The 10,778-nt window shown below is 43.4% G+C and overlaps 1 long non-coding RNA gene across 1 annotated transcript in view; it reads right to left on the bottom strand.

The window, feature by feature from the left end:
* Nucleotides 1-537: 537 nt before the first annotated feature.
* LOC309340044 overlaps nucleotides 538-10,778 on the bottom strand; it is a 45,449-nt gene continuing 35,208 nt past the window's right edge. The window contains exons 3-5 of the long non-coding RNA XR_014155758.1: nucleotides 3,738-3,846; nucleotides 1,901-1,964; nucleotides 538-744 (exon numbers count right to left, since the gene is read on the bottom strand). This is a non-coding gene — a long non-coding RNA (uncharacterized lncRNA). The remainder of the gene's footprint in view (nucleotides 745-1,900; nucleotides 1,965-3,737; nucleotides 3,847-10,778) is intronic.

Raw genomic sequence — 10,778 nt, 5'->3', positions numbered from 1 at the left:
TACTTCTACACTTCTTTTTCCTTCTTTTATTTCTACTACTATTCGCTTGGTCCAAGGTGAACAGCCATGTTTTTTTCAACTCTTCTCTTACCATCTTGTTGCTGTCAGGATGAATATTGATGCACAGGCTTCTATCCCTGACTGAGAAGCTGCCTAGATGGGAGGCTTTGGGAAGATGCGGTTAGCACTTTTGGATATGTAGTCACCATAGCAAGTAAGGATGATAGCATTGATGTGGAAATTGGTGTCATTTACTTTTTTTAAAAAAGGGAAAAAAGCGTAGTCAAGAAGAAAATTATCTCTACTGGAAGGAGGTGTAAGTTATCTTCTCTTCTCCACAGGGATATGTATTTGGGCAATTTCCTTTCCCACCTGAAAACTGCAGTAAGGGGATTGGGTAAACTAAAACTCTCCATTTATTTTAGCCAATAGAATGCCACAGGAGAGTGGAGGCTAACAATCTCTGAACTGGATTCATTCAGATTATACTTTACAAATCTTGGTCCTCCATGACTCACAGTCATTGTAGACTTCTGTCCAGTTGTATAGCAATGGCCAACCAGTTTCCATTGTATATTGTTGCTCACTCTCAGTTGAGCAAGAAGAGATAATATTCTTGCTTTTTTGTCTGTTGTGGAACATGCAGTTGGGATGAGCTGCTTTTTAGAACCTGTTACTACATTGTGGGTATAACAATGGATAAAAAGTCTTCCAACATAATTTCCTCTTATTTTGTGCAGGATGCTAGTGAAGAAAAAAGAGGTGGAAGAGAAGAGAAAAGAGGCAGAGAAGAAGGGGTAACTACTGAATTCTAATTCTACTATGGACTTAGCCAGGGGTCAGCAAACTATTTCAGCAGGGGGCCCGTCCAGTGTCCCTCAGACCTTGTGGTGGCCGGACTATATTTTGAAGGGCAAAAAATGAATGAATTCCTATGCCCCACAAATAATCCAGAGATGCATTTTAAATAAAAGGACACATTCTACTCTTGTAAAAACACACTGATTCCCGGACCGTCCGCGGGCTGTATTTAGAAGGCGATTGGACTGGATCCAGCCACTGGGCCTTAGTTTGCCTACTCTTGGACTTAGCAGTATAAGTGTTTTTTTTCCTTGCCAGCCAGCACAATACATGACAGGTCTCCAATACATTTCTTTCTTGGGGGTGGGGGGGGGTGCAAGAAGACATAACAGTTTGTCCTATTTGTACTAAATGTTGCTTCCAATCTTTCTGCATCTAGTTAATCATGGCCTTTATTTACATGAAACCTAGAAGTGTACAGTAATCAGCTGAGCAGCTTTTGCATTTTTTGCAGATCAAAACATATATCTGCTTCACTTTCTTTTAATAAAATTTTATGACTTTTAAATGCATAAAAAGTAGCATATTGTGCAAACTGTAATCAAAACGCTGAAGTAGCCCCAGCAGTATTACCATCTGTGACACTTAGCCATTTCCACAATACATCTTAATTGAAATGTACAAAATCTGTTAGTAAAGTTTTAAAGATGCACATGCAAGTATTTAAAATGCAGCCTTTAGCCTACCCCTTGCTCATATAATTTTAAATAATGCAGTCATGATTATGCAATATGAGAGAGAATGAAAGAAAGAAAGAGAAAGAGATAATGTTTCCCTTGCAGCTGAAAATCACATCCTGGGGTCAAGTTCCATGTAGGATAGATAATATAGCTGTGCACCAGTTATGTGTCTTGCCTAAACTGCAGTGTGTGCAAATTATGTACAGTCATATTTATGGTTATGAAAAAGTTGAAGACCCCTCCCCAACAGAATCAACACACTGATGCTCTTCAGATGAATTTTTTTTAAATGTCCAGGGCGTATGCTTATTAATGTGGCACCTGAAAAGCCTTTTGCTGTAGTTAGAAACTCTTCCTACCTTGAATCTCAGCAGTCCTCCTTTGGTTGTGGTTCCTTAACCCTGTCAAAGCAGCAGATGTTGCCTGGACCAAAAAACAAAACAAAACCCCACACAACTGCAATCCCAATATTAGCAATGAGGAAAGGAAGATGGTTCAATCATCATATCCTAAGCTCTGCTGGCATCATATTTGAAGCACATTACTGAGGTTAGAGGACCATTCTTGCAGTTTTCCATCCATTTTTAATAAAATACTTTCCCTCCCAATTGAGAGCAATGCAAGGGTAACCAGAGACAGCTTGGGTCTAAACCTTTGCTTGGTTTGAAGCTTGTCAGCTGACAGAGATGGCTTTGGAGCCTTTGGTTCAAAGTTGTTTCCTGATCTTTCACTGATGTGACCCAAATAACCCTGGCAACCCCTCTCCTTTTGCCTTTACCAATATCAGAGCTCCAGTATCAACTGGGCCACAGCACTGGAAGTTCCCATTGTGGCAAGGAGGGGGAATCCAACACTGTATCTCCTTGTCTCACACTGGATCTTCCTCTCTGATAACAACACTCTCACTTTCTTGCTCTCTATGTATGTATATCATTGGAAAAGAAGAACCTATATGTATCATAGTCCCTGGGATGCCCTCTGAAGGGCCATAGGATTGCCACCACAGATTATAAAAGCAGTGTAGGCCTCTGTGTATGAGGATGCTTGTTTTGTATTCTGAGTCATATTAGAGCTTCTGAGGAAAATAACATTTGATTTGTATTGCATATCCAGGAATCATCAGCTAGGAAAATATGCATTCCAAACCAGGTAAATGAAAATTTTGGCAACATGACTAGAAATGAGAGCAAAAGTGCCGAGAAAGTGAGAGAAAACCATCTGCATCTTTTTGCATGTCTCCATTTGTAAGATATATTCTCAGATTACTGATAGGAAGAAACGTGCATAGATATTTGTGTATTTAGGGTCTTAGCTTACTAAATGGAAAAGGACAAAATAAATACTCAAGAAATTGCATTTTCCAGCTTCAAAGTACTGCAAACAATGAAGAGAAAATAAATGTGTAACAACGGTCAAAATAAAAAGCAATTGATGATGCCTTCTTGAGATGCATGTTGCAGAACATTGATGATTTATAAAACAATGATGTGACTGAGGCAGGAGGGTGAATAGTAGTTAGAGGTTAATTCTCAAGAACAGCAGGAAGATAGAAGCTCTTTTCACATATAATTTTAATCCTATGCAAAAATATATTGAGATGAGCAAAATAGTTCCTGCACACCTGTAACTTATGCTTATATATTGTGCCCACATCCCAGTTATCAATACATGAGACTGTGAAAAGTTTGAAAAATAGGTCACAGCTTTTGCAATGTGTCTATCTGATATGCAACATTATGGGGAACCTTATGTTGTTGGACTCCAAGTCCCATCAGCATGGTCCATGGTCAGGGATGATGGGAGCTATAGATCAACAACATATTGGGGCCTTAAATTCCCCATCCCAGGACTGGTTATAGACATCCTTCCCAAACTCAGTAGGTGTGTGCTTGGTATCACACTGAGAAGCAGTCTTCTTGAATGGGCAACATAACCCTGACTCCCAAGATTCAGATTAATGATGTTGCTGTTTGCTTTTCATTGCCCACATGCCTGAATGATGTACAGAGGAGGCCCTGTCAGCATTGTCATATTGAGGCTTATCAGCTTAAGCCTGACAATGCTGACATGTTGCATTGCCAAAGCCCTGCCAGATCCTCACCCCCTCACCAAACCGCCTCATCCACCTTTTACACCTCACCAAATCCACCCCCTTCCCTTAACATTGTCACTACACACTTCCCCCTTACAGCTCACCTAAATTGCATCTAGGTTAGCTGCAGAGGAACAACTGGGACAGGGAAGGACAGCTCTCCACCAACAGTCCTGCTCTGCTGGTTCTTCCCTTCTCCTGACACTGCTGAGGCTGAAATGGAAGCATCAGTGTGCTGTGGCAATGGCAGCAGAGCAGGGATGATGAGAGTTGGGCTTCAACAACATCAGGAGAGTCACCATCTCTCCACCTCTGATATATTCATTATATGTGTTCGGAAGAATGAAAAACAGGAAAATTCCTCCCCCCCTCTCCCCAGAAGCAAGAATGAGTTAATTGTTATGAAGACTGTGATGGGTGAAATATTTTTATGTTTAAGAACAGTTATGATTTTCAGAAATAAGCATAGGAGTTGATGAGAACTGTTTCCACAATCTAGCCACCACTATGCAATAAAGTCCCTTCACTTTCAGCGGAAGATTTAAGCATATGCCTGCATATGCCTCATTAAGGTTAATTAGAGTTAAAATGTTATCTTTTACTGGATCTTGCCCTGTATTCCCTCCCCATACCTACCCTATTCAATCTAGTCTGCCTTCTGCAATTTTCAATATGTACTATTGTTCCATGTTCTTGAAACAAATAAGTCACATTTATGATGCTGTTGAACATCTATAAGTTCTGACTTACAGTATAGTATGCATAAAAGTAATTTGATGTTTTTGTTTTACAAATGGCATACATTTTCATAATGACAAAAGGTTGCATTTGTTTTACAAATCCATCTAGTCTGCCATCCGCGGTTGCTACATGTTCAGGCTGTAATAACCGATATCACCTGATATTTAACAGAAGTATTTAGACACTGATCAGCAAACAAATATAGATGAGAACAGAAGGGAAAGATCATTGAAGACACAAAGATCTTGCTGAAATTTGGGAAACAGCTTTTGTTTGAACTCCTAGGTCTTTGATTTCTTTTCTTCCTGGCTTCTTATACGCAACATTGTTCAGTTTCATCCTGAGATGATAGGGAAGGCCAGCTGATGGCAATTTTGCAGTTGAATTTTAGCAGGAGAAACAAAAGTATACCTCGCCGAATAATATGCTAACTAAAACCTGTGATTCAACACAGCCTAATCTCCTGTGCCACTAGACTGAGGCTGTGGCTCATAGGATTTTGCATACTGTGGCCTAAATGTATGACAACCTCACTGGCTATGGGATGGCAATTGAGGGACGATCCTATGCAGCTGGCATATGCCTTGCTCTAACCCCCACTGCTAGGACCACTCAGTTTTGTTTCAGCCTGAGCCACAAACAATTGTTTTCACTTGGTAAGTCAATAAAGCTCAGGAGTTGACCTGAGAGGCTATTGAGTCTGGTAAATGGAAAGAATAAGTGGGCAGTGGAGCTACATCCTGGTTTCAGATGCATTGGCCTGAGCTTCTAAGAAAAGGGGAAACAGATGTGGAGGCAACAGGTGGAAGTTTTTAGCTGTTCTCATTTTATCTGTAAGCCTCTTTGAGTCCTTGTCAAGTGAAAGGTGAGATATAAATAAAATAAAATAGAAATATGCCTGAATAGCTAGGAGATTGAAGTTAGCACTCTGAAACAAAAACTCATTCTTTCTGTCACCAGTCACCTGCAGCTTATCAAGAAAAATAGTGTTTTTTGTGGAAAATGCAACCAGCATCTACAAAATTTTAATTTCTCCTTTGTATTTAAGAACACTGTAAATACCACAAACAGAATGTGTTGTTTTCTTCCATTGCATTTTAGTATCCAGGAACACTTGAATGTTAATGATTACATGGAAGATTTATTTCTCTCAAGAGCTCTCTTTGGCTTTCTGTTTACACCCCATCCTCCTCCCATATCTCCACCTCCCCACACCTTCCATGAGATCCCTTTTTGCATCTCTTGGTCTTATGTTGATATCAATAGGTGTCTGAACAGCAGAGGGATATACTGGCAGCCAAATTGTCTGGGCAGGCACAAGTTCCTTTGTAGACAGGACAAATAATTTATAGTTACAATATCATTTATGGATTGGTTTAAACAGGTCATTAATAATACAGGTGTGTTATCACATTAAGTCAAACCCAAACCAAAACATCTTTACTCAGAAAAGGTTCCCATGGGTGCAATGCAATATCAGTGATGCCTTTCACTGGCTCAAAATAATAAATGGCTGAACTATGCATGTGTTTTAGAAACCACAAATTGGCAAGTCTGACAAAAAAAGTCAATTGACCTGTTGCTAAACACTTTAGTTCTGAGACCCACAACCCATCAGACTTATCAGAGGATAGTAGTAACATTGTGTAGCTTTGGCAAATGAAGAACTTTTGAGCATCCAGACCTCAAAGCTCTGTAACTGCCACCTTGGAAACAACATAATTTCATTTTTATTAGAGCAACTGATAAGTTAGTGTTCAACTGAATCCTTGAAAGGAGCTAAGAGAAAGCCTGTGTGAACTTTTGTATGATCCTTTTCTATCTGTCTACTAACACACACACACACACACACACACCTCTAACAATCAAAACCCCAAAGAAGCCCTATGTCTCTTGGCAGGCTTGTGAAGACAACTGATAAACAACACTGACACACAGCACACATAAAATAAATCTAAAAAACATACTGCTTGTAATTACCAACACTTCCGTTACAAGATTTGCATAGTGCAGTGTAAAAGAAATTGTACAGCAAGCCCTTTGCTCTTTCAGTGGGAAATTTCAGCTCTGTTGTCTTATAGTTGTTACATTTACAAATGAGATACAACCTCTGCGTCTCCAACGGTAGATATTATTTGTCATGCTGTGAGAAATAGTTTTGGGTTGTTGTCACCTAGTGTGGTGACAAATAGGTTCCTAAAATCTTTCTGAGGCTGCTGTATTGGAGAGAAGTCACAATGAAATTTCTACAGACAAGAAAAATCCATATATTTGTCCTAGTTAGAGGTACCAGATATGTACAATTTCAAACGAAATAATTGCAAGGTTCAGTTGTGCCCTCTACAAGACCTGGGGAGGGGGGGGAATCTACACAATTCTCTTTATGATGCTCCCTTAACTTAATTTTAACTAAATTTCTTATATAAGGTCATATTTGTCTTCTCTTCCCCCCTCTCTCTCTGTGTACCTACCTACATACATATATACATGCATAATTTTATTTGCATGCCACCTTTTCATAGTTCAAACCATGCTCAGGGCCGCTTACAACATGAAATAATGCATAATTGCAACATACCCAAAGCAGTCATAAACAATAAATAAAGCATCAGAAATTACACAACCAAACAGAACCATTTCCACATAGATCATAATAAGATCCAAAATCAAAAAATCAAAAAATAACATTAATAACAACAGCCCCGCCCCCTGACAAAAACCCCTAAACAATATTCAAGCCCAAGAGACTGTTCAGCAGCCTCAGCTTTTGCAGCTGAAGTCAGTCAGGGTCCTGCCCTCCCAGGCTGGGTGAAAACAGGCCTGCAGAGCAGGGAGCAGGTCTTCCAGGACCCACAGCCAATATTATTAGAGACCTAGCTTCTTTATTAGTGTTTAGTTTATTGCATTGTAAGTATAGAATGGAAGGCATTACAAACAATAAAATGAAGAGAGGAATAAACAAAGACAGGTTTTGTGAAGTTCTGCGGCGAGCACACCAAGTGGGGAAGAGTGGGGAATTACATCACAGTAACAAAATTTTCTTTCTGACTACTGTAACTGTTCAATTCTGGTCATGGTTGTTTCATAACTGCACAGTTAATTTTTTGGAGTGATAGCCAGTCTATGGTACCGGAGAGCAATACCCAGGCCTCCCTGGACTTTCCATGTGATGTGACTTGTTCATGCTTCCATAATGCAGTTCCAGAAGGAATATATTTCATTTGTGGCTCTAAATGAGTCATGACTACGAAATGGTATTGCTGATGCCTGGGCCTTGCTTTCAGATGCAGGGATTTCGAGACTTGCCTTCTAGGTGAGTACCAGAGCTCGATAGGATGCTAGTTATGCTGGGGAATAGAAGTTCAGCAGACTATCGGAGCAGCCTTGATTTCCAATGTCAGAGCTGCTTACTCAAGGTAGGTCACAGAGAGTTCAGCAATTTCAAAGAAGAGGCTACCTATCTGGAAATGATGCGGATTGAACCTGAGACCTTGTGGTATGGCTCATTAAATACCCCATTCATATGAATACTTTTACCCCAAGTAATCTGGGAGCAATTCAACAAGGACAGGTTTTTTTTATTTTAAAAAAATGTCTTTTTAACAGGGTATTGCACATGTGTGTTTGTTTGGATTTATAGTTACTGTTGTGGTACTTAAAGCACAAACATTGAGAACCCAGTGAATGGCCTCCTAGAGTTGTTTGGGTCAAGTAATAATAATAATAATAATAATAATAAATTTTATTTATATCCCGCCCTCCCCAGCCGAAGCCGGGCTCAGGGCGGCTAACAACAATCAACAATCAAACAATCAAATATTCACACATTCTAAAAATATTACATTATAAAAATCAATTAAAATCAAATTAATGGCAACTAATTAAGCAAGATTCTAAGCAGGTTGCCAGAGGAGGGAGTCAGGCTGCGCCCTGACCAAAGGCCTGGTGGAACAACTCTGTCTTGCAGGCCCTGCGGAAGGATGTCAGGTCCCGCAGGGCCCTAGTCTCTTGTGACAGAGCGTTCCACCAGATTGGAGCCGCAGCCGAGAAGGCCCTGGCTCTAGTTGAGGCCAGCCTAACCTCTCTGAGGCCTGGGACCTTGAGGATGTTATTATTTGCAGACCGTAGGTTTCTCTGTGGGGCATACCAGGAGAGGCGGTCCCGTAGGTACGAGGGTCCTAGGCCGTATAGGGCTTTAAAGGTTAAAACCAGCACCTTAAACCTGATCCTGTACTCCACCGGGAGCCAGTGTAGCTGGTATAGTACCGGTTGAATGTGATCTCGCAGCGAAGACCCCATAAGGAGTCTCGCCGCGGCATTCTGCACCCGCTGGAGTTTCTGGGTCAGTCTTAAGGGCAGCCCCACGTAGAGCGAGTTACAATAATCCAGTCTGGAGGTGACCGTCGCATGGATCACAGTGGCTAGGTCAGGGCGAGAGAGATAAGGGGCCAACTGCTTAGCTTGGCGGAGATGAAAAAATGCCGCCTTTGTTATAGCTGTAATCTGCGCCTCCATAGAGAGGGAGGTATCGAAGATTACACCCAAACTCTTAACGGACGGTGCTGGCACTAGTTGCACCCCCGCAAGAGATGGGAGTTGCCCCCTCAATCCCATATCATCCCGCCCCAGCCAGAGGACCTCTGTCTTCGAAGGATTTAACTTCAACCGGCTCCCACGTAACCATCCAGCCACAGCTTCCAGACATCTCGCCAGTGTATTGGGGGCCGAGTCAGGATGGCCATCCATCAACAGATAGAGTTGGGTGTCATCGGCATACTGATGGCAACCCAGCCCAAAACTCCGGACAAGCTGGGCGAGGGGGCGCATAAAGATGTTAAAAAGCATCGGGGAGAGAATCGCACCCTGAGGCACTCCACACACCAAGGAGTGGCGCGATGACAATTCCCCCCCGAGCGCCACCCTCTGTCCCCGACCAGAGAGAAACGAGCGCAGCCATTGAAGGACTGTGCCCTGGATCCCCACGTCGGCAAGGCGGTGGTCCAGGAGTTCGTGATCGACCATGTCGAAGGCTGCTGACAGATCTAGAAGAATCAGCAGCCCCGACCCGCCTCGATCCAACTGCCTACGGAGATCATCTGTTAGGGCGACCAGAGCCGTCTCGGTCCCATGACCAGCACGGAAGCCGGACTGGAATGGATCCAGAGCAGATGTTTCATCCAGAAACCTACCAAGCTGTTCAGCAACCGCTCTCTCAATCACCTTACCCAGGAATGGAAGATTCGAAACCGGGCGGTAATTGGATAGATCTAAGGGATCTAATGATGTTTTCTTTAAGAGCGGACGCACCACTGCCTCCTTCAGTTCCCCTGGGAATATCCCGGTGCCAAGGGACAAATTGATGATATCCCCCAGGGGGGCCCGCACCTCGTCTGGACACGCTCTAATCAGCCATGACGGGCACGGGTCAAGAGGACAGGTGGTGGGCTTTCCAGCTTGGAGGAGTCTGTCCACATCGGCTGGAGATATCCGGTCAAAATGGTCCAATACTGAACCCGAGGACAGTCGAGGGGCCTCCAGTTCCTTTATTGTATCCAAATTGGCAGGGAGGTCATGGCGGAGCAACAGGACCTTCTCCGCAAAAAAGCTCGCAAATGCCTCACAGCTGTGTGTCAGATTGTTATTTAAATTTGGCTGTCCTTCAAGGGACGTTAAAGACCGAATTATACTAAATAATTGCGCCGGGCGAGAGCTAGCGGATGCAATGGAGGCCGAGAAGTAAGACTTCTTAGCGGCCTTCACAGCCATCTCATAGGTTTTCATAAAAACCCTATAAGATGTTCTTGAGGCTCCGTCACGGGCACCCCGCCATACTCGCTCTAGCCGTCTGAGGTCCCGCTTCATTTTCCGAAGCTCCTCGGTAAACCAGGGAGCCCGGTTTCTGCGGGGTCGCAGAGGGCGCTTAGGTGCGATCTCATCGATGGCTGCCAGGAGCTGGGTATTCCAGCCCTCAACAAGCTCAGTCAATGAGTCGCCAGGGAGAGCAAGGTCCCGCAAGGCTTGACGGAATCTAGCAGGGTCCATCAGCCTCTGCGGGCGAGCCCAAATCGGCTCGCCACCTAAGCGGGGTGGGGGTGGAAAGTCAATCCTGGCTTTCAGAGCATAGTGATCAGACCATGGCACCTTCATCGAAGGAGACATGATCACATCTATACCGGCACCAAAGATCAAATCCAGCGTGTGGCCTGCTTGATGTGTGGGGCCCGAAACAAACTGGGAGAGCCCTAGTGTCGCCATGGAAGACACCAGGTCCAGAGCCTGTGAGGAGGGAGCGGCATCAGCATGGAAGTTGAAGTCTCCCAATACCAATAGGTTAGGGAACTCCAAGGCCCAGCCGGCCACCGCCTCCAGCAGGCCTGACAGGGTGGCTGCTGGTGCGCTAGGTG

The sequence above is a fragment of the Podarcis erhardii genome (assembly GCF_964252035.2).
Source record: "Podarcis erhardii genome assembly, chromosome: 4".
NCBI classification, from domain to species: domain Eukaryota; kingdom Metazoa; phylum Chordata; class Lepidosauria; order Squamata; family Lacertidae; genus Podarcis; species Podarcis erhardii.
The sequence above is the reverse complement of the archived record's forward strand: the minus strand, read 5'-3'. Positions and strand labels throughout refer to the sequence as shown.